The sequence below is a fragment of the Miniopterus natalensis genome, chromosome 19 (assembly GCF_054644295.1).
Source record: "Miniopterus natalensis isolate mMinNat1 chromosome 19, mMinNat1.hap1, whole genome shotgun sequence".
NCBI classification, from domain to species: domain Eukaryota; kingdom Metazoa; phylum Chordata; class Mammalia; order Chiroptera; family Miniopteridae; genus Miniopterus; species Miniopterus natalensis.
This window is the reverse complement of record NC_142099.1, coordinates 33,793,124-33,817,418: the sequence shown is the minus strand read 5'-3', so window position 1 is coordinate 33,817,418 and position 24,295 is coordinate 33,793,124. Positions and strand designations below refer to the sequence as shown.

At 47.3% G+C, this 24,295-nt stretch overlaps 1 pseudogene; it reads right to left on the bottom strand.

Moving 5' to 3' along the window:
* Positions 1 to 14,912, bottom strand: LOC107538991 (small ribosomal subunit protein eS8 pseudogene; annotated as a pseudogene).
* Between the last annotated feature and the right edge of the window lie 9,383 nt (positions 14,913 to 24,295).

Sequence of the window (24,295 nt, the reverse complement as noted above, 5' to 3'; positions counted from 1 at the left end):
TCAGCCACACTGGCCTGGTCCTGGAGCAATGCATGCAAGAAGCTAGCCCTGCTGCAACTGCTCCTCCAGGAGGCTGCTGATTTGGGCATTCCTTTGATCATTTTTGTTTAAAATCTCTACCTCCTCAGGCGTCAGCTTGGCCCCCTTCTTGCGGCCCGGAGGCAGTGCCTAGCGGGACTTGAACCACTGTCGGTATCATGTGCTGTTGAGCAGAGGCAGTTCTTTGCTAGGGCCTCTGGATGGACCAGTGTGTTGTTGGATGCGTTGCAGACATCAATAATCTTTGTTTTGCACGTACGACACCCCGGGCCCCAGGAGAAGTCGCCCACATCCAGCCTCAAGGCGTGGCACTTCTTGTTGCGTCCCCACACGCAGACCATGTGTACATGGTGCGAGCCAATCTTAGTGTTGGCAGCAGAGCGTCTCAGCTCATATTTCTGCTTCTTGTGGTGGGGCTGTCACTTGCCCCAGGTTTCATGGCCTGATGCTGGCTGGAAAGAGCGGAATGTTTTGTTTCTTAAAAAAAATACATCTGGCCCGGCCGGGCGTGGCTCAGTGGTTAAAGCATCAACCTAGGATCCAGGCGATCAGGGTTCGATTCCCGGTCAGGGCACATGCCCGGGTTGCTGACTGCAGCTGATCAATGACTCTCTCATCATTGATGTTTCTATTTCTCTCTCTCCTTCTCCTTTCCTCTCTCTGAAATCAATAAAAATACATTTAAAAAAAAAAAAAAACACACATCTGAAGCAAATATATATGTTAAAATGTTACCATTGTAAATTCTGATGCTAATCATGTAGATGTTTGTTTTACCAAGCTGGGTGCTTTTTAGTTTTAGTTCAAGATGGGGATGTTTTTGTTTTGTATTACTTTCAAATTTTAAAAAGAGTTGGGTGAGAAGAGGGTTAAGACGACATGCCCCAGTGACCCAGGGGATGGAACCTGCCCTAAAGGCATCTCTGGGGTCCCTTTCTCAACAATGACTGCCTACCTGGCCAGTGGGCCAACAGCAAGGAGATATGTGCCTAAGGAGATGTATATAAATGTTCCTTGCAGCAGTGTGTTTAATGGCCAAAAATAAAAAATGGGACCATTATCTATCACTATGAGAACAAATAAAGTTAGTCATATGTATCCAATGAAATACTTCACCCCCGTGGAAGTGACAGTCATAGCCACATGTGTTCATATGGATTCAACTTACAAACCGTGCTGAGGAGCAGGGTGAGTTGCAGAATCCTCCCAAATAAAATACCATTTATATGAAATTTAAATATGCCAAACAATACTATATTTTTGATGGATACACACATATGTAATGAAAGTATAAAAACATCATGGGGCCCGCCTTGCATGGTTCAATGGTTGAGCATCCAGCTAAGATCCAGGAGATCACGGTTCATTCCTGGTCAGGGCACATGCCCGGGCTTCAGGCTTGATCCTCAACAGGGGGCGTGCAGGAGGCAGCCGATCAATGACCCTCATCATTGATGTTTCTTCTCTCCCTCTCCCTCTCTCTGAAATCAATAAAGACATATTAAAAATTTGGGGGGAAAAACAAAACCATATGGGACTGATAAATCCCAAATTCAAAGGTTTTTTCTAGGAAGAGAGGGAGGAAAATAGAATTAGGAAAGCATGGGGGAGGGGGTGCCATGCTTCAGCTGATTCTGTGTGACTTCATTTCTTAAAGAAAAACAAAAATCTGAATCATGTGACATTTTAGAATTAAATAGAGCTAATCGTTGGGTACCCAGATTTTCTTATGCTCTGTTATACTTTTCTGAGTGTTTAATATTTTACACACACACACACACACACACACACACACACACACACACAGTGCAGGGCCAGGTGGTGAATAGGGGCAGAGCCTTGAAGGCCCTGAGGAGGGAGGAGCTGAGGTTGTCAGCAGAGCTGAAGGATCACCCAGTTCATGGTTGGAAAAGGGGTGGCCTCAGATGAGGCTGAGGGGAAGACAGAGCCTAGCCTGCCGGGCTTTGTAAAAAGGAGTGCGTTTTATTCTAGTGCAATAGAGATGCTGGGGGATTTAAGCAGAAGAGTATTTACATTGGGTTTTGTTTATATTTGGGTAGGTCACTTCTTTCTTCTGTGTGTGAAATGTATTGTGGACAGGGGTGGGGGGCCAGAGGCCAAGAAATTAATAAAGAGGCTTGTCCAGTAATGTAGATGAAGATATTGGGGGGCTCCACTACAATGGGGTGGTAAGATGGGGAGACAGAGTGGATTGGAGAGATATTCTGGAGAGGAGCCGGTAGATGAGCTGTGAGGGATGACTCTGAAGTCTGTAGCTGAGGAAGTGGTGGGGCGATCAGTGACGGGGAGGAAGCGGGGACAGTGGAAAGGGCAGGGAGGGGTTGTCTCTTCCCAGCAAGGAGAGGGGCGAAGGGTTTCACGGATGTGTTAGGTTGGAGGTGTTTGCACACCACCCAAGTGGAAGAGAGTCTGCAGTTGTGCTTTCAGGTCCAAAATCCACCTGAAGGTTGAGTCAGGTCAGGGGACATAAACTTGAGGTCACTACACGTGGGACTAGGGAGACAGTGTAAACGGTGAAGAGACAGAAAAGGAGGGGAGAGGAGGGGAGGGGAGGGCAGGGAGCCCAGGACTGAACTCTAAGGACCCCAACATTCGGTGTCGGTGTCGAGGAGGATCCCGCAAACAGACCAAGGCGGAGTGGCGAGGAGGCGGGAGGAGAATGCAGAGAGGGGACGTGATGGATGTCGAGGGGGAAAGCGCTTCAAGCCGGAGGCAGCCTTCAGCTGCTGAAGAAGCTGCTGTGCAGGGCAGAGGGTGGTCTGCTGGGGCGAGCGACACGCGGGAGCCCTTGAGCCTTGACAGAAGCGGTTCAGTGGTGCGGGGGGGTGGGGGGGGGGCTGAGGACAGCATCTGAGACTGGGGGGGGGCTGAGGACAGCATCTGAGACTGGGGGGGGCTGAGGACAGCATCTCAGACTGGGGGGGGCTGAGGACAGCATCTCAGACTGGGGGGGGCTGAGGACAGCATCTCAGACTGGGAGGGGGGTGCAGAAGAAACGGTGGCTGTGGGCGACTCCTGAGAAGCTCGGCAGTAAAAGTTGTAGAAACATGGGCTGGAAGCTGAAAGGGGTGAGTGAGGCAGGGGCAGGGGCGGGGGCAGAGGGGCAGAGGCAGGGGCAGAGGGGCAGGGGCAGAGGGGCAGGGGCAGGGGCAGAGGGGCGGGGCAGGGGCAGAGGGGCAGAGGCAGGGGCAGGGGCAGAGGGGCAGGGGCAGAGGAGCAGAGGCAGGGGCAGGGGCAGAGGGGCAGGGGCAGGGGCAGAGGGGCAGAGGCAGGGGCAGGGGCAGAGGGGCAGGGGCAGGGGCAGAGGGGCAGGGGCAGAGGGGCAGGGGCAGGGGCAGAGGCAGGGGCAGGGGCAGAGGGGCAGGGGCAGGGGCAGAGGGGCAGAGGCAGGGGCAGGGGCAGAGGGGCAGGGGCAGGGGCAGAGGGGCAGGGGCAGAGGGGCAGGGGCAGGGGCAGAGGCAGGGGCAGAGGGGCAGAGGGGCAGGGGCAGGGGCAGAGGGGCAGAGGCAGAGGCAGGGGCAGGGGCAGAGGGGCAGAGGCAGGGGCAGGGGCAGAGGGGCAGAGGGGCAGGGGCAGAGGGGCAGAGGCAGGGGCAGAGGCAGGGGCAGAGGGGCAGGGGCAGGGGCAGAGGGGCAGAGGCAGAAGCAGGGGCAGGGGCAGAGGGGCAGAGGCAGGGGCAGGGGCAGAGGGGCAGAGGCAGGGGCAGGGGCAGAGGGGCAGAGGCAGAGGCAGGGGCAGGGGCAGAGGGGCAGAGGCAGAGGCAGAAGCAGGGGCAGAGGGGCAGAGGGGCAGGGGCAGGGGCAGGGGCAGAGGGGCAGGGGCAGGGGCAGAGGGGCAGAGGCAGGGGCAGGGGCAGAGGGGCAGAGGCAGAGGCAGGGGCAGGGGCAGAGGGGCAGAGGCAGAGGCAGGGGCAGGGGCAGGGGCAGAGGGGCAGAGGCAGGGGCAGGGGCAGAGGGGCAGAGGCAGAGGCAGTGGCAGGGGCAGAGGGGCAGAGGCAGAGGCAGGGGCAGGGGCAGAGGGGCAGAGGCAGAGGCAGGGGCAGGGGCAGAGGGGCAGAGGCAGAGGCAGGGGCAGGGGCAGAGGGGCAGAGGCAGAGGCAGGGGCAGGGGCAGAGGGGCAGAGGCAGGGGCAGGGGCAGAGGGGCAGAGGCAGAGGCAGGGGCAGGGGCAGAGGGGCAGAGGCAGAGGCAGGGGCAGGGGCAGAGGGGCAGAGGCAGAGGCAGGGGCAGGGGCGAGCTTTGGACGGTGTCTGTGCAGGGCCGTGCAGGTGAGAGCAGCCAGGAGAAGCTGGGGGGGGGGGGGGCTGGAGGCAGGAGGCACCCTGGGAAGGGGAGCAGGGCTGAGACCCCCGGGAGGAGCGGTGAGGTGGCTGCCCGGCTCCGGGCCCCAGGCCTGCCCCATTCCGGCCGCGCCCTTTCTCTGGCCCTTTCTCTGGCGTCTCCCTGCTGCTTCGTTTCCTTTTGCTCGTGGGCATCCGACAGCCAGGCCGTGTGCTAAACCCTGCAGCCACCTCCTCTAAGTGCACGAGCTTTACGGTCTTTCCATTTTCACCCGGGTTCCTCCCCCAGGGAACTGGAAGCGAAAATAAGCAAACTGAAGGAAATGAAAGCTGCCCTATTTTATGCGTTCAGTATAAATGCATGAAACAGGTTGTGCCGGACAGCGGTAAACAGAGAACCCCCAAAATCCAATTTATCACTTTAATAGTTTGTGCTTTTCTTTCTCTATCTCCAGGGAAGAATGCAGCTCCATTCCTTTCCAGCCTCTTCCATGGAGAATTTCTAAGGCTGCTTTGGTGACCACCGGCCTCTCGTCAAGGATGTCCTGTCTGAACCACAACAAAAAAAATGTGAACGTGCTACATAGGGTGATACATGCAAGAAAGAAAGTAATCAATATGTATAAGATCAAAAGTAAGGAAACAGAGATGGGGCTTGGAGCTGTGATTCAAAGGAATGCCATAGGTTAAATGGCAGGCCCTCCAAGGTACTGTCCAAAGGCAATCTCCCAGTACCACCGAGGAAGGCAGAAAGGTGCTGAATTATTCGGATCCTAGACTAACTCAGAGTCAACTGAGCACTTTTAGGTGGGGATATTAGCCCTAAAATCCATTCATTCGCAAATAAGAAAATGGGAGGGTGAGAGGGCCTCAAGGAGGCAGATGAGACTACAGTTCAGCAGCTATCCCAGTACAGGGGGTGGGGGCTCGGCTTCCTCTCAGTCTCCTCCGCACATATTTGTTGAGCAGATGCAGCAAAGAACAAGCCGAGCTCGGCCACGCCCTCGGGAAGCTTGAAGTTCTGTGGGAATTCATGGCAGGTGGATGTGCGAAGTGTTAAGATAGGATGTATGCCCCCCAACCAAGCCTGGTGGAAGAGAGTAGCCACATACGACGGAATATAAAGCACCCTGGCACACGATACCTGTGATCAAAAAGGGTCTTATTAATGGGAGCATTTTGCTGGGATAATTTGCACTTTGGGGCACATCAGAATCATGAAACCAGGGTTTCTGACTGGCACAGCAGGCTGGTGAGGGGTGCTGCTGACTAACACAGGAGGAGACACCAGAAGAGGCCCAGGTTGGGAGGCAGGCAAAGGCTGGGTTCAGTCGTGACATATTAAGTTTAAGGAGCCTCTGAGACCCCAACAACACCCAGTACGGTCTGTGCTAAAAAGACAAATGTGGGACTCGCTGCATTAGAGGTGATCATTTAAATCATGGGTGCAGATGAGAATATTTAGCGAGAGACTATAGAGTAAGTGGAAAGAGAAAGGGCCCTGGGATCAGGGTCTAAGGAACTTCAAAGCCGCTAGAGGAGGGCAGCTGAACCTGCAGCGAGCGGGCAGGGATACCAGGAGAGGTGCCCTACCTAGTGCAGGGTGTTTAAGGAAGCGAGGAGCGATCAGCAGTCACAATCAAACAGAATGCAGACCAAATCTGTCCACTGGGTGAATGTGCTGGGGACGTGCGTGAAGGGCAGGCTAAAGCCATGCTGGAGTGGGTTGAGGCATGGGAGAGAGGGGCCAAGTGGAGACGGGGCCAGAGAACAAACATCGGTGCTTCCCAAACCGTTTCACTTTGTGGCACAAATAGAAAATTATATTTGAGTGGAACACTGGGTATTTGAGCAAGGCTGCTTCCAGCTTCAAGTGTCCCCCACCCAGCTGCCCTGAGGGCTAAGGTCAGCATCTTATAACCATTTGAGCACAACAGCGTGTCTCAGAACACCGACTGGCGAGGGCCACCGTGGACCCCGCTCAGGTAGATTGTCTGTGAATGGGGCTCGCTCGCAGTGAGTGTGGAGTCCAGAGAGGGTGGCTTGCTGGCATGGTTTGGTTTGGTTTTCAGATGAAAGAGACTGGAGCATCTTTCAGAAGCACCTATGAGAAAGGCCCGGCTGAGATGGCGTGACTGAATTCCAAGGGGGAAAGGTTAGCGTAGCATTGGTAGCAGTGGAAGGCTCCTAAGAAGATACAAGGGTAGAATCCAATTTCAGGCGGAGGGGTGAGTATTCAAGATGCTGTGTGTGCAAAAGGGTAATCCTCCCCATGATACTAGAAATCAGATGCTGTTTTTACCATGTTGCAAATTTAAAACCTGAGACTGGTGAGATTAAGCCACTGCCCGGGTCCTCCACCTAGTAAGCAGCAGACCTGGGATTAGAATCCAGATCTTTCTGACTCCAGAGCTCCTAACATTATACTTTGGTGTGTCTTGGAGCTCATATGGGGCTAGGCCTGGAGACACAAAGATTAATTCAATTTGGCCTCTGCCTTTGAGGAGATCACAGACTAGAAGTAGAGGAAAACAATAAAATATGCAATAGAGTGTGATAAATTACAATAATGGAGGTACAAAAAAATGTTTTAAGAAGTGCAAAGGCTATATTGAGTATATGCCTACCTCTTCCTGAGCTCCCAGAGGCAGGGATGGGCTCGGCCTTGAGAAAGAACTGAAAAGAAAAAAAAAGCCTGATGGGTGGGTGAGTAGGGAGATCGAGAATGACACTTCAGTACACATTTAGAGTCCCTCCTTAGGGCAATTGTTGTCCATTAGCCACAAGGGGTCGCACCGGCTCTTTCTAGCTCTCTCCGGTTGTTTTCTAGAAAGGAGGGAGCGGAATAGAGTTGGTGAGCAGATACCCCGCAGCATCTCCTGTCCCCTGCAGGCCAGGCCCTCAGCTTCATTCCCCACCTGGCTCCATGTTCTCAGACTCCTGGTCTTTCCAGCTTCTGTCCTAAGTTCTAAGCTTTTGACAGGTTTCCCAGTTTGTCCTTTCTTTCAGACCTAACCCAGAGAAATGGCCTCAGGTCTTTCCTTGGGCCCCCAGTTCCGGTAGGGATGTGGCTCCGATCCCAGCAGGCTTTGGGGTTGAGAACCTTTGCCCAGATCACTTCGCCTCCCTGGGACTTGCTGGTAAAAGCTAAGGTTGGGAGGAAGGCTCTGGCGGCTCAAGGCTTCCCACTCTTCCTCATCCCTCCGGCTGTCGTTCACCAGGCACTTTCTGCTTGCCAGGCATTGCCAAGGCCTGCAGTATCCAATAAGGGAACCACTAGGCACACATTGCTCTTTAAAGTAAGTAAAATGAACGACAATTAAAATTTTAGTTCCTCAGTCTCACTGGCTGATTCAAGTGCTTGATAGCTACATGTGGCTAGTAGCTGCTGAACAGCCCAGAGAACATTGCACCATCGCAGGAAATTCTACCAGACAGCATGTTTTTATCTCAAGTAACCTCTATAACGACCGCCTGGTGCAGATGTAATCATTTATCCACATTAGAGATAAAGACCCTTAGGTGCAGAGAGGTTAGGAGCTTAGCCAAGCTCTCAGCAGATCCGTGTCCAGAGAGAGGGCGTAAGCTCAGGTGGGTGGCTCTGGAGCCCACCCCTCTGTCCCTATGCCAGGTGCTGCCCCATAGCCCCAGCCACGCAGCTCTCTCTTCTTGCCTCAGAAGAGGGACTGATTCTTCCCATCTCAACAGCCACCATCCCTCACAGCTAATCCCCTGCAGCTGACCCTGAATAATGACCCTGGGCTTTAAATTCCTTCTGGAAGAAAATCCCACTCTCCTGTCCTCCCCACTTCCTTTCCGGCCCTTGTCTTGTTTAGAGTATTAGTATTATGGGGTTTTGATCCCTCTCCTTGGTTCAGGGTCGACCTAGGTCCTGGAAGATTCCTAACCTGGCAGAAGCCCCACTCCCCTAGGGTCACCTTCATCCCCAAGGTGCTCAGAGAGCCAATCTCGCTAACACCTAAAAGCCACAGAGTGTCCAAAAGGGCTTACTAGTGAGTTACCTGACTCTATGCTTCACCGCCAAAAATTCATTCAAATAACGCTCCTTCAACCAAGGAGGTAATACTCTTGAGTTTTTAAAGCTTCTGCCCCACTTCCTCTATTTAGACTCTCAGTCAGTAACACTACCCACCTCAGAGGGGTCACCCACGCACCCCTGACCACACACCCAACTTCACCTCTGCCTTCAGCCTGACCTGCTCCTGCTCCACACCAGGCTAGGCCCCTGCTGCTCTGGGTGGCTGACGGTTCCTCAGGAGCTCACTGGGCATCAGCATCCCCTCTGGCACCAAAGACTGTAGGTCATTCCTGAGGCACAAAGTTCTGCTTTCACTTCTCCCAGCTCATGTGGGTTTATGTCCGGAGCTTGAAAGAGATGGTGATGGGATGTGGGGTACTCTCGGATGTTTCCTGTCTACTCTTCCAGGTCCTTGGAAGGCAGCCCTTCGGTGTATAGAAACTAAATTAGGGAGGGAAGAAAATCACATTCTGAGGTCCAATAACATGTTTACCCTGTGAAATCAGGTTAAAATACTCATGAGGGCTGTCTCAAAAGGAAGAAGGGAAAATGCTGTTATAGAAGGAAAGGAGGCTACTGGTTGGAGGGGAAAGAGATCAGGGAGGTGGGGAAAAGCAGCTCCATTCATTCTGCTCCGCAGGTGTGGTTTTACAAGGAGGCATATTTTTATGAAACCTCAGCATTTCTTTAGAACCAGTCAGTAATGACTGGTCAAGAGGCTTATGCTCTGAGTTTCCAAAGCCCTTTTCAAATTGACTGTTTCTCTTCTACCTGCATCGTGTGTGTGTGTGTGTGTGTGTGTGTGTGTGTGTGTGTGTGTGTGTCTGGGGAGGGATAATCTATTTCTGGTCTGACCGGTCTTTGGGGCTTGTTTGAAGGATTAAATTCATTCTCCCTCATCCGTATCTCTCTCATTGATCCAACTGCCCTAGGGCCAGTCACCCAGACCATTGATGTCCTGGGTAGACGACTGCAGACAAGAAGGATCCCTGGGCTCCCCCAGGCTCAGCTCAGCTCAGCCTCTGTGAACCTGCTACATTTAAAAGGATCAAGTCTTGCCATATATTTTGCTTTGCGTATATTTTCTGAGTTTACTTACTTTGTTTTAAACTTGGTCCTAGTTTTTTGTTTGTTTGCCTGTTTATTTGCTTCCACTGGACCAGAAAAGTAAACCCTAAATACAATCTCTCTCTTCCGGGACAGGGTTTGTGGGACTTTGACCCCTGCAAAAAAATTACCTGTTCCACCCTGTGTGCTCTGTGAATGGCCATTTGGACAAAGGAGGTTTATGCTCACACTATGGGCAGGGATAGGATTGCCTAGTGCCTGAATATATCCAGAAGAAAGTTTCCCAAAGGAAAACTGCTACCTTGGTACAAGCCTTACACTAGGCTAGATCAAGTCCAAGAGCTTCCCAGCTTGGAGCCCAGGATCTGGAAGGGAGAGAGCAAAGGAAGAAAAGAGGGAGAGAGTCGATGGCTGGCTCACTAGTGGACACGTAATAGAGAACCCAGGCATGGCTGGGTCACACCTCCTGCTCAGGACCTCAGAGAAACAGCAGGAGACGGGACCCCCTAACTAGATTTGTAGGAACTAGAGTTACCATAAGTGCACAGCTGCTACTTGCTCTCAGATGTCAACAGAAAGACGGGGCAGGTGGGGGGGGGGGGGCTGAATGCCTGCTTGGTAGTGCATACATTATCTTACCTAACCTTTCAGAGCCTTATAGAGCAGAGGCTTTTTAATATTCCTTTTAAACAGTTGAGGATACTGAAGTTTAAAAAGGTTAGGAAACTTGCCTAGAATTACCCTGCTAAGAAGAGCAAAACAGAGGTGCAAACTCAAGTCTATTTGATGTCAAACCCCATGCTTTCTACTTCACTACCTCTAATCTGGATATAGCTGGATTCTAATCAGGTACTGCTGGAAAATAAAATTCATTTAAAATTCCTGGCAGGGCATAGTCACACAGTAAATGGTGCCTCTTGCTATGATTGGCTATCAAGGGTTCAAGAAGCCAAGGGCCCTGACATTGAACATGCTGACATGTGGCATATACACTAAACATGGATTTTTTTCTAAGCTAAATCCAAAGCCAGTACTGGAACACACACACACACCCCCCAATACACACATGCATACACACACACACACACACACACACACACACGGCATCCATGACAAACGTCACGGGACTTCCATATAACCAAACCCCCTCCAGGAATGTGGGAGCCAGAGTTGCAAAGCAGCATGTTCCACGGTAGTAGAGCTCAACCGTGAGGTAGTTCTTTACGTTGAGCTGAAATCTGCCTTCCTTATCTCTCTCATTTCCATGAATTTGTCCCACTTCAACCCCATCGAGTAACTCAGAATAAGCCTCTCCCTTCTTTTAAACTTAGTCCATCAAGTATTTGAAGATTACTATGTGTCCCTATTCTGTCTCACCTTTCTCAAATAAATATCTCCCAATGCCTCTAACAGAAAATGGTTCCTAGACTGTTCACTGGCCTGGTCTGCTTGGTTTTGTTGCACTTTGTCAGTGGGCCAGGAGCCAAACCTTCCTCACCCTCCTGCGGTGGCCTGACTGCTGCAGTTTATTGGGGCTGCTGCCTCCATTGTCCCGGGCTCTGTTGTGTAACTTAGTTTGGCCGTAGAGTAGCTCTTGGCCACCTCATCACCCTGTGGCCTCATCCTCAGCCTATAGCTAACTGCAGCTCCCAGGCCTGGATGCTCAGTTGGCCGCTGTCTTGACTACAGACAGTGGTTCTGCAGTCGCACCTCCAAGTCTTGCAGTGCCCCGGACAGCAAGTCACCAGGGTCTGGGGACAGGAGCTCATTTGAAGTGTCTCTGTGCTTTCTGGATGCCAGTCTAGGCTAAGCAGGTGACAGGGAAAGTTCCCCTAGCGACCCCTTCTCCTATTATTCAGTCCCTGATTCCTCCCATCAGAGTCATTGAAAAAAACAGTTTGGTTAAAATTCAAATGTAGAGGATTCTTTAGAGGAAAAGAGGGAAAACAATTAGATAAATGGCATTTCAGGTAATCTATGGATTTTTATATTCTAGAGACTCTCTTCTTCCTGTTCATGATAATTAAGCACCAATGTTGGCTTTCAATCACCTTGGGTGACTCCATGTTTATTCCAACTCTAACTCTTGTTCACATCAGGCCACATTTAAGGGAATGGCTACCAATGCCAAAGCTATTTGGTGCCAGTTTATTTCTAGGCCTTCAAATCTGCCTACGGTTTCAAATTTGCTCACTTACTCGTCTCTAGGGGCAACATTCTTATTTTTCACTTGTCACAGGCAAAAGTAATTGCTCTCATAGACCTCAAACTTAGATTTACTTATTCAAGCTTGCAGCTCCCTCTATTAAGGAATTTGTGGTGAGTTCTCCAGGAGCTGGACCAGACTACTCTTTAGGAAGGCCACCCAGTCATGCAGTCCAAGTATTCCTTCCTGACCATCAGCCAGGATGCCTGAAAGGGTCTCTCCCCAGCCCTAGACCAGTCCCCCACCTCACCAAGCACCTCAGTTAGGGCTTGGGCCAGCCTCCAACTTCCTCTCCCCTCTTTAATTTAGCACTTTGTGTCTATCCAACCTCCCATCCTCGCTTCCCTTCCTTCTAGTCTTGAGTCTAGTTTCCATGTAGGCTGGACTTGCTTTAAGGTAGACCTGGGTAGTAAGAGAAAGATGAGGCAGATCCAGAGTTAGAAGGAAAGGCAGCTGGAGATAGGGCTATGGCCTGAAGATCTGTGAATTCTACCACCCCTACATCTATAATAAAGCCTCCTTCCAGCTGCCAACCTGACGTGGGATTTCTGTTCACTCACCCCTGGGTCAGAGCACTAAAGGCAAAGCAACATAGCACAGCTGACTCCTTACCAGCCCCAGAGAAGATGGTGGAGAAGCAGTCACTGTGAAAGAGCCTCAAAAGGAAGACATCTTTCACTGAGAGTAAAGGACATCCCTCTTCATGTGAAGATTCTGCCTCCCCACCCAGCCCCACCCCCACAGGGAACACCTGGGCTCCGTGTTATTTATTTATTTATTTATTTATTTATTTATTTATTTATTTAATATATCTTTATTGATTTCAGAGAGAGGAAGAGAGATAGAGAGAGAGAGTTGAAACATCAATGATGAGTGAGTCATTGATCAGCTGCCTCCTGCAAGCCCCCGACTGGGGATCGAGCCCACAACCCAGGCATGAGCCCTGACCAGGAATCGAACCCTGATCTCTTGGATCCTAGGTTGATGCTCAACCACTGAGTCGCACTCGGCTGGGCTGGGCTCCATGTTATTTAGAAACCTGTCTCTCACAAAAATAAGACTCCTGGTGATGTCCTCTTACCTCAGAACCTCAGGGATACAAAGCCTTCTTTAGACTGCTGCTCATAAAACCACCCTCAGGCCCAATCTCATAGCTACACAAGATCAACAGCTTTATTCTCCATACCTAGCTCTGGAAGACCCTTAGCCATTTCCAGATGGGATATCCATTCCTCAACAAACAAAAGTGCGTCACCACTAAAGATACTCAACAGACTATATCCTTGAAGGCAATTTTCAAAACACTTTGACCTAGAACTAGAATGATGGTATCACTAGAACTAGAATGTGCTCATGCAAGCGGTCTACTTCAGAGTATCACTTAGCTAAGTATGAAAGTTCTGGCCTCTTTGTTTAAAAGGGTATATTTTACTGCCTGTTATACTTCCATAAAACAGACTCCCATCAAATTCACAGAGCTCTTTATTGAATGAAGACTCAGAAACACAACCCAGACAGATGAGCATTAGGGATCTTTAATAATCAGGAGCCTCTCTGAGTCTCCATAAATGCCCTCTTGATTTCTCAGGAGGAGCCATTTCCACAGATCCTACCCAGTTAGAGCTAATGAGTATTTCTTGGGCACTGAGCGTGAACCAGGTGTTCTAACATCTGCATGTGACCAAGTTTCTATACTGGGCACTAATGTTGAAAGTTCTGGAAGTATCTGCTATCACTGGGGTAGCATGCTAGTGAAGAAAAAGCATACAAACGAATTACAATTCTGTTTCCACCACTTACTGTTTGACCTTGGAGAATTCACCTCCATGAGCCTCAGTCGCCTCATCTATGAAATGGGGATAATAGTACTAACCTTTGCAAGTTGGTTGTGAAGACTAACAGGCACTGAATAATTAGAAAAAAAAAAAGCTTTTTAGACATCCAGCCATGTGCTGGTCATTGGATTAGGAGCTTTGCATGAATTTGAACTCCCCAATCCAGTGCCTGGCACATAATGTGTAGCCAAAGTTATTAGCTTCTCCTCCTTCTAAAAAGCAGCCTGACTGGTGGGTCCGGGCCCTTTCCATGCAAGGGTGTTCCCCATCATTCTGACTCTGCTGCTTACCAGTATGTGATTCCCATGGAACCATCCTACCCTTTAGGGTATTTTTCAAAGGAAATATCTCATAAAAATTAATCATGTCCAGACCTGTGAGTTAGCCCCTATAAATAAACCAGCCTTAGCCCTCCAGCAGCCTCCACTGACATTTTTTCTCTTAGCCTGTCTCCGCTGTCCAGCCTACTCTCTGAAGGTATTCAGTGAATTACGCTTTTGTATTTCCTTTCACCCCTGACTCTGCCCCCAGCCCCAGGTGGAGAGCAGCACCCACTGTATGCCAATGGTAAGGATTCCAGCAGGACCATGAACTGCCATGAAGTCAGGGAAGGTCTCTTAAGGGGAGGAAAATGAAGGGAGCCCTGTGAGCCAGAGTTTCAGGAATCAGTCATCCGGGGAAGGAAATGGGTGGCTCTTGAGAAGCAAGTGCTGTGGAGTTGGGGTGGGAGAGGGAAACAAGAAGGGAGGCACCTCCAGGAGAGAAGACAGGGGGTGGTTAGACTAAGGTTGGCGAACTGTGGCCATGGGCCAAGCCCTGCCAACGCGCATTTTTGTAAATATAGTTGTATATTGTTTGTGTCTGCCTGGTTTTACACTACAGAGCTGAGTGGTTGCAACAGTGATTCTGGCCCTCAAAGCCTAAAATATTTACTGCCCCTTTTACAGAAAACATTTGCCAACCTCTAGTTTAAACAGCGCTGGGCTGGAGTAGCTGCTAGAATCTGCTGCAAGGGCCAGGCACCTCCTGCCAAGACGGATATTCCACGTTGGTGACCACTTCCTGCTGCCAAGAGAGGCCCCCTGACTGGCTTCCCGCCCTGAGTAGCTCCAGGACACTTACTTATATCTTGATGTGGGACAGTCAGGCAGATCCTACTTCAGCCTCATTCCTTCTTTCAGTTCATTCCCAGAATGAAGGAGATGAAGGTCTTGTCTACTCTGCGGTGCATACAACCTCAAAGAAGAATGAAGGGGAGTGATCTTGAGCCAAACGACATACTTGCTCATGTAAAGGGTAAGTTTGGGGCCCAGGGTGAGGTGTCACTACCACTATGATCGTCATTACCATTTACTATGATCATAATAACCACCACCACCACCATCACCTCCTTCCCCACCATCAACACCACTGTGACCACCGTCATCACCACCTCAGCATCACCTCCACCACCACTGTTCCCATCCGAACTAGGGAATGTGCCCTTTTCTCAGCACTGTGGAGGAACAAAGGAAAGAATGATACAGCTTGTCTTTGCCCCAGAGTCTAAGTTGAAACGGTGTTCTCAGCTGTAAGAGGAAGTCAAGAGGACCACGAGCCCCGGAGTTAGGGTGGCAGGGACAGGGAGGGGCTCGTCCTCTCTAGCAGAGAGAGGGGAGACCACGGGTTGCTGAGTCAGTCAGAGCTGAGCTCTAAACCTGGCTCTATATACTCACTGTGTGACTGGACAAGTTACTTAACCTCCCAGAGCCTAATCCATAAAGCGGAGATAATGCCTGCTTTGCGAGAGTGTTGTAAATTAGTAGGAATAGAACCTGGGTTTGGAAACCTTGAAGATCGCTGGTATGTAATAGGTGTTCAGAAACAGAGCTTTTTCACATCTCGCCTGCTCTGAGATGTCCATTCCTGGTCTGTAAAATGGGTTTGAATCAGCCTAGGGTTTCTGCTCCCTCCCATAAAGGACGCTAGAGGAAGCGGACAGCCAAGGAATCCCTTGACTCAGGGGCAGCTCCCCCAGGACACAACTGGTTACTGCCCAAAATATTGCCAGGGCAAATGGGAAGGACAGATGGCCACGGGTCCTTCCTGAGAAGAGTAACAGTGGGACCTAAACATAGATAGGAAAAAATAAACCAGCCCCAGAATCTATGCTTTTCATTGGCAAGTAAGGAGATGTGGTTGTTTTATTCCCGTTAGGGCAGCAAATGGGAAAGCGTGCTTTGGGCTGGGGCAGTCTGCTCCCAGCTCACGCTCTCAGCTGCTTTCCCTGGCGTGCGGGGGAAGGGATCTGAAACCCAGAGTAGGAGAGTCACTGGGTTCCAACAGCATAGGAAAGGGGACACTGGGCCTTTTATCCCTGAGAGAATGTTTCACATTTGCAAAGATTCCATATTTGCCTGCAGTTCCACTTCCTATGGAAGTGACTGTAGAGGTAATAACCCTCCAAGCCTTGCTTTTCGCATCCCCATATGAGAAGGAATCGATAATCCCTGCTTTGCGGGACTGATGTGAGATTAATACAGTAAGTACAATCCTCACACCTAAAAGATTGCCTGGTAACAGTAAGTATTTAATGTAGTTGTTTTTAAAGTACCTTTGACAGGTTCATCACCCTCAGTTCTCACTAAAATCCTTGTGAGGTTGTCGTTATCGCCACCACTACCCCTTTTGGGTTGAGGAAGCTGTGGTTCAGAGGCCACGTGACTGGCCTAAGGTCACACAGCTACTGCGTGGTTTACCTGGATGTAGACCCGGGTCCCCTAACTCCCAGGCCCGTCTGTTTGCAGATTGAGAGTTGGGGTCCTGAGGAGTAAAAGGGGAAGCCGTGCTCCCTGGGGTGGTGTGCCCTTCACAGGGAGACAGCCTGTGGAGCCAACCTCGGGGGAAACGCTGAGCGGACCTCTGCCCTTTGCTCATCCCCTGCTTTACATCTGCTTCCTCACCTCAACTCAGCTCTCCCACAGGTCATTTCTATCATCTACGCCGAGGTGACATGCTCCCAGCGTGGTGAGGTTCCAGCCAAAGGGCTGAGTTAAAGAAGCAGGACCCATAAAGATCCCTTTGGTCACTGCAAAGAGGTCCTCTACTAGTGATGATGCCCCACAAGCACACACACACGTGCAGCCTCCAGTGCTCCCCAGGAGGCCAATGGGGCCCCAGCCCATTCTCTGGGTCCTCCAGTTCCCAAGCCCAGCAATCAGGGAGCCCTGGGCCCTTTGTCCTGATCAGGGTTCTGAGGAAACTCAAGGAGCACCTGAACAAACTGAGTCTCCCTCTTAGCAGAAGACCAGGCAAAGGTGTGGGAAGGGTGATCCCCACACACATCAGGTTCAAGCAGTGAACTGGACATGCAGCCACAGCCGTGTTATTGCCACACAAGTGCAAAGTCAGAGTCCTTTCTCTCTCTATATTGTAAGTGCTTCCTATTGAGGTCCTCAGTCCATCTGGATGTGCTTGGCCTGACCCTGAAAGGAGAGATCATCAATCTGCATGTCCAGAGGGCTGGCCCCGGGCCTCTCCTGCAAAGCATGTCCAACTCAGCTGCTGCTGGGGTCAGGGCCGAGGGCACTCTCAGAGGTTCGGCGAGGCCAGGGGTCAGCACCAAGAATGCTGCCTTCACAAGCAACCCCCTTTCTGTTCAGATCCCTTTCAGGTTTCCAAAGTTGATGAACTGAGGCTGTCCAAAGCCCTCATGTGAGGAGTACATCAGACAACTCACTTATCCCTTACATATTTCAAAAGAGATATATGCTTGTAGAATGTATTTTTTTAATATTGTAGAATCTGTTTGTTTCATATTTTCCACCAGTGTCAATCATTTGCAGTGCCTGGTGGTTTGGTTTGGTTTGGTTTGGTTTGGTTTGGTTTGGTTTGGTTTGGTTTGGTTTGATTTGATTTGATTTGGTCAGCAAAGGATTCTTTATACTCACTCCTGTGAGGCCCTGACCGCAGCCTTTCAGGCCTCTGCTTGGGAACCACAGGGTCCCTGACACAGATGCTGGACTGTACCAAACCCACCCGCCTCTGCCAAGAAGAAATAGGCACTTTCAAGGAGACAACCGATCAATGATGACTCTCTCATCATTGATGTTTCAATTCTCTCTCCCCCTCTCCCTCTCTCTTAAATCATAAAGGTATATCTTTTTAAAAAGAAAAGAAAGGGGTACTTTCAGAGAACTGGAATGAACAGAGCAGCAAACATCTAGCATTTCCCCCCGAACTTATTAAAAAGGCAGACACAGACCCAATTCCAGACCTGCTGAATCAGAACCTGATCTCCGGGCAATCTGTATGCACACTAAAGTTTTGAAAGCCTGGTCGACCTCCAAAATACTTCATGGAATATGAAGTACACTCATCCACTCACCTGTGGAAATTTAATTGCCTGAGGATCTGCTCTGAATAAGACGGTGGGTAAGGCAGAGAGGCCCGGAGAACTGGCAAGATGACCCATGCTTGCATTTTCTCACTTCTCCTCTCGGCCCTTTGCGTCCTTCCCGTCTCCCACCCCAACCCCTCTCCATCATCTTCCTCCTCATCTTTCCCATCACCTGTCCTGTCCAAGTCCAGAATACATCAGGTCCCCACCCCCTTTGCCTCCGTCACTCTGCTAGGGTGGCAGGGCCACACGTGCCCGGTCATCTAGAAGAGCAGGGTCCTCACTGGTCAATCAGGAAGTACCAGCGGAACCCAGGACCTGCCACACCTTCTATAAACAAGTTGCCCCTTGTAAAGACTCAAAATATACACAAGACAACTCATGGAGGAAACACTGATGATGGGGACCAGGAAGAAACTGGCCCGTCCAGGTGTCCCCACAGACTGCCTCCTGCCTGAGTGCTCACACCTCCCCCCTCGCTGTCCCTACACCAGCGACACGCAGCACCTGGTCTGAGGACCGGCTGGTCTGTGAGTTGTGTTTACCAGTACAGGGTATTTCAGTTTAACTGAAATAAAAAACTTAAAAGCAATCCAACAGAGCAATTTTATATTTGTTTAATATCATCATAAAAAAGTAGAACTTATATTTTGTAAACCCCTTTTAATTTCACTTTCTTAGTAGTTTGCTTTTATTATATTCCACAAAAGCATCACTCCTCAGAGGATTGGAAATAAAAGAAGAAAAACAGATTCTTCAACACAAATAGGTGAGAAGTCTGAGGAATAAAGTGAAGAAATAAAATGGAGTCAGTATAGTCGAGCCGCTCAATTACTAAAATCAAGTAGCTGAGGCAGGAGGCAACCATTCTTTTCTTGTTTTAACAACCTGGGAAGTTAAACTTTTGAACTTTCCAGTCGTGCATCAATGCTCGTACATCCATCAAACCTCCAGATAACACTTTGATCACCTCCTGAAGGACTCCCATATCCAGACCACCTGGCACCCATCACCCAGACCAACCGACAGGGCTGACACCCACCCTGGACCAATCCTGCAGCTAAGAGCGCAGGACGGATTGTTCTCAAGGAGCACTTTTTACCGACCTCTCAACTTTCTCTCTTCTTTGGAACACTTCTGGGTTTTGGCCTAGTTGTCTTTACAGTTTGCAAACTCTAAGACTCTTGCATACATTATCATCTATTTCTAGCAAAGCCTCCAGACCCTTTTTGAGTTTGTTCGACATTTGTAGTGTCAGGTGTCATGGGATCCAAAGAACACTTTGCTTCTGAAACAAGGCAACTGCTTGAGCCCTTTGTGCTCTGTCATCTCCTGACAGCCCTGGGATTCCAGTGGTGAGCTCTCTTGGTTCTAAACCTCCTTCCTTCGGTTAAGATTCAGAGTTTTTATTCTTGGGCCCTCTGATACCAGTTTTTGTGCTGGGGTGCCCTCTTTCTAACTAAGTCTGTTACAGGACAATTCCACTCTAGAAGGCCAGCTGGAATTATGGTCTATCTTCTGCTACATATTTGTCTCGATGGACTTCTGATAAGAAGAACAATTTAGAATAATTACAGTGGCCCCTCTGGGGATCTTTTGAGATTTCAAAATTAGTATATTTAAGTGCATAATTAGAGATTTAAGAAGTGCTGAACGAGCTAAATTGGAGGCATTTTGCAACCGGTATTTAAAGGCCTCTAAGAAACAAAATGATTCAAATATACTCTTAACATCTATTTTGTTTTTGTCTGGCCACAGCTTTCAGGGAATTAATCTTTAACATGAACCCTGCAAAAGTTCCCTTCTTGGGAACTCTAGCTAGTTACATATATAAACATTTTGGTCCTTTCTCTTGTGACCTTTATTTTAAATAAAATGGAACAACTTAGCCAAAATAATTTAAAACTCTAATGGCCATTGATAAAGACTAGATGAAACCTTAAGAAAAAACAATGTCTGGAGAATTTATGGAGGGAGCTACACAATTAGTCGGGAGGTCTATGGGAGCAGCTAGGGCTTATGAAAGTCTCCTAAGCAACTGAGCAAGTATTCGAGAACTCTACAGGAAAAACTGTATCCTTATAATAAAGCTCTAACTTTATTATATGGTTCTAACTTCCATATAACTATGGTTCTAACTTCCTCTTCCCTTAACTCCCCCTTCCCTTGGGTAAGTACCTCCCCCTCTTGGCACACCAGGCAGAGTGTGCACATGGCTTGCCATGTCTGAGAGCACTGGATTGCAACTCTTTCCTGAATAAACACTTTTTGGTGATAAAATACCTAATCGATATTAATTTTCAATCAACACCATTCAGGAAAAACTTTGTTTTAAGTCTACCTTGAGGGCCCTCCCTAAAAGAGAGAATTCCAAACCTCTCTAGGACCATGAAATGCATTCTTTGATTGACATGCAGAAGCTTCTAAAAGGCAACTTGACTTTAAAAAACAACAAAAAACTCTAAAAGAAATTTGGCCATCTGATCAGGTGCTTTAAAATTTCTTACTGTTTCTCCTGCCTGAAACCTGACAGGTATTTGAAAGTGATTGAGTAGGCAGTTAGACAGGCATGGAGCAGGAATAATAGGCCCAGGTGCTGGATGTCACCAGAGTGGAAAGTCTCAGGTGTTTAGCAACAGGCAAAAACTAGAAAAAACAAATATTGTAGGCCAGGACCTTACCCCAGGGTGACCTTTCCTCCCCTAGCAATTTAGGCCTCCTGACTTTTCATATCCTTAGTCATGGTTTAGACTCCTTTAGAGGAGGAACAGGGGGCTGGAGAAGAGCCTCATCTGACTCCCATACAAGCCCTGGCACGACCACTCCCTTAAGCATTAAGCCCTCAGGACAATGAGGCTCTGACCTCCAGCTAATAGTCTTGGGAACGAGGCCTTGGGTCTGTTGACCACAGAGACAGAGCTTTGGTTAAACTAGAGATAACATGTAGGCCTCAGTTGTGCTTTAGCTCCAGGCCCAGAAAAGCAGAAAAACCAGATGAAGTGATGCCATGACTGACATCAGGACCAGATGCAATGACTAATCGGTAGAGACCATGACCCTGAAAGGACACACCTGGAAAGCTGATGAATATTCTAGTGAGATTCTCCCCTGAGATCTGCCCTAAAATTTCTACTTTTAGAAAACTGAAATTCTTAAGGCAAGGGATCCAGTGTGCTCTCTCGCTCTTTCTTTCTCTCTCTCTCCTTATTTCCTGAGTCCACACAGCCCAGTTGGCTCACTTCTTCTACCTCTGTGACTTTTTAAATACACTTCTTGTGTTAGAGCTTTTGGCTCTGAATTCTTTCTTAGTCGAACTAACGAGCCGAGATCTAACACCACCACCAACAAAAGGATTTAAGAACTTTTTGAACAGAAATTTGGCAAAATTAGAAGTTACAGATTCAAAGCCTAATAGAAATTATTTTAAAGCCTCCTCCCCTAAGCTAACATAAAAGTATGTATCCAGAGGGAAAGTAGCAAATTAGGAATAATGTAGTTGGACTATGATGTCACTTGAGTGACAACCCAATCCTTTGGGAACTGAGAGTAACTATTCTAATTGTACAAATCTTTGCAAAACCAGAAATGCAACTATAGAAGCAGTTCAAAGCCCACCTCTCTTTACCATCCTCAATACTTCAGACTGACAAAGAACATAGAAAACAAGTGTTTTTTTAAAAAAGCACAAACTGTTACTCTGGCTCCAAGTTTCCTTCCCAAGGACAAATATAAATCTTAATTGTCTTCTCCACAAATTTAAATTTAAAAAATACCCTTAGTCATCTGAACTAGTAAACTTCAGTTATTCCAACTGCTATAAATTAGTAGAGGTTTTTGCCTTATTGCCCCTGTCATGGCTAAAATTTTAAAAAGAAAACTATCAGGTCCCTGGTTGTGGCTGTCTATATATATGTGTGTATGTCTACCTCCAGAGGATATTACTAGAATTAGTTTGTAAAGAGTTCTGTTTAATTGGCTTAAAGGAATTAAGCACTTACATAAAAATTCTCAAAAATATAATGGAAACTAACCCAAATGCTTTTCAGGATCACATAATCTGGGAAATACTTGATATTAAAGTTACTTAAGTTTGGTTTGGTTAAATAAGCATGTTTTCAGAGTTATCAGAATTAAGTATAATACTTTTATTCTACCGGGGTTTATTAGTCAAATCATGTTTCTCTGTTGCAAAATTCGTCATCAAGAAAAATAATGGTATGGTGAAATTGTCAGAAATAGCCTAAACATATTTATTGAGGACACGTAATATAAATAGATGTAGATGGGATAAAAAGTTTTTAGGTGAACTTTCCAGCAATATTTGTTTTATGGTATGTCTACTAAAACCGTTTTCCAAAATATTTTGGTGACTTGAAACCATAGAGTTTTGCCAAGTTAAGTTAAATGATGAGTAAAGTTAAATTTATTGAATTTCTAGATAATTTCCAAATAAGATAAAACACTGAAACATTAATTGTTAAATAAGTCTATCTATTTCTGACTTATTACAAAGAAACTAAAAGATAAATTTGAACCCATTAATGAATATATTATGTGCTTTGTTGAGGATTTATGTTTCTAAATACTATAAAGTATATTTTTCAGTAAGAGAGCCTATGTTCTGGAGGTTATAAAATGTATTTGTGAGTTTGCCAACTTATAAATGTTGATATGGTAACTCATAATTGCTTACTTTTAATTTTCACTAGAAATTAAGGCTTCTAAGGGTTAAGAATTCTAATTAATATGGAAGGAATTAATATATGTTTTTGTAGAAAAAGGAATGAGAATTGGATGCATTTTTATTGAGAGAAAGGAAAATAGAATGTGTTTTGAAATAAGAAAAGGTATTAAAGGACATGAGGGGTTGTTTTTTGTTGAAAGGAGGAAAAAAAGTAATTCTGTCCTAAAGTAAAGATAGGACAAAAACTGCACGGTATATGAAAATTGTTGAAGGTTTATTAAAGTTTTAAAGGTTTGTGGAAAAGAAATCTTGAAAAAGAAATTTTACATCTGGTCAAGCTAAGATTGGAATATATTTATTTAAGTTAACTTTCTTTTAATAGCAAAAGTGCACTTTCATAAAATTATATATGGTTTCTCTCTGTGTTAAAAGGACAAAGTCTTATTGTACTGTTGGTATGCTCTTAATAAGAGATTATAAAGGGAAAGCAAAGATTTGTGTTTTATTAAAATTATTCTCTGTGCTCCGTATCCTCGGGTCTTTGACTGCTTAAGTAAACCAAGTCTTCCTGATTTTAAAGGAACTAAATTTTGCTTACATCTATTTAACTTTCTGTATTTGCCTGTGAAGTCTGTTAACGTAAATAAAACATTCAAACCTGTGAAGGACATTTTGTGAGTTTATTTGAGCCAATCTGTCGACACAGGCCAGGGAGCCAGAATCTCAAGGGACTGGGATAATGCTCCAGAGACCGGCAGCTTTGCAGCTTGCTTTACAGATTAGTCAAAGGGGCAGGCGCAAGCGGGCTGCACAAAATTTATTGTTCATTGATTGGGGGGGTGGGGGAAAGGAAGGGGGGGAAACCTCTGGGACTAATGAAAAGTAAAATAATAGACACACGCTTCTTTTACACAGGCAGGTACTGGACAGTTAACAGTCAGCAGTAACAGTGGGAGGATTCCTGGTCTCGGCCCTGCTGCGCTGAGGGCCAGAAAATCACTTTGTTTTACAAAGGCAAGTTTTAATCAGGTATGTTATCTCAGACGCAAAGACTAGGGCAGGCTTAGTTAAGGTGAAAATTAACCTTTGTTGGGGAAAAATACTGCCTCAGGACTTGGCGACCAAACTTGAGCTGCTTATGCTTAAAACATTTTCATTTCAGACCATTCTTCGTGGTTATTTTAGGTCTCTGAGTTTGCAAGGCCGCTGTGTAGGCCTGCCCTGAGCTCTTCAGGTTTAACATGTGGCCCCTTTTCCTCCACAAGTCTGTATTGTCACAATAATTAAATGGATAACGAAGTATTATGTCACGGTGACCTATGATTCTATTTGACCAAGTGTTTTAAAACCCTTGATTTGCCTGACAAACTTTCCAAAATTCAAAAATTAAAAAGAGCCTTTCTCTTAACCTGAAAACAGCTTTAATATTTTTTTCAAAAAGATCCCTGAAACGTTTTAAAAGAAATCTCTCTTTATAAAAAGGGGATATTACACTAATTAGGCCTATTTTATGTGCTAAAATTACATGAGAAGCATTGGCAAATGATAAATAATAATGTATTTATATGCATAATACTACTATTATTAAAATAAATGTTCTAGAAATTATATAAAATTTCTAAGAATCTACAGTATCTTGATATGTTTCCATTTGCAATTCTAATTGTTAGCTTAAAATGTTGAGTGTTTCAGAGAAAAGCAAATTTTTTGGTCAACTGCATTGTAATCAAATCTTTAACCTTGTCAT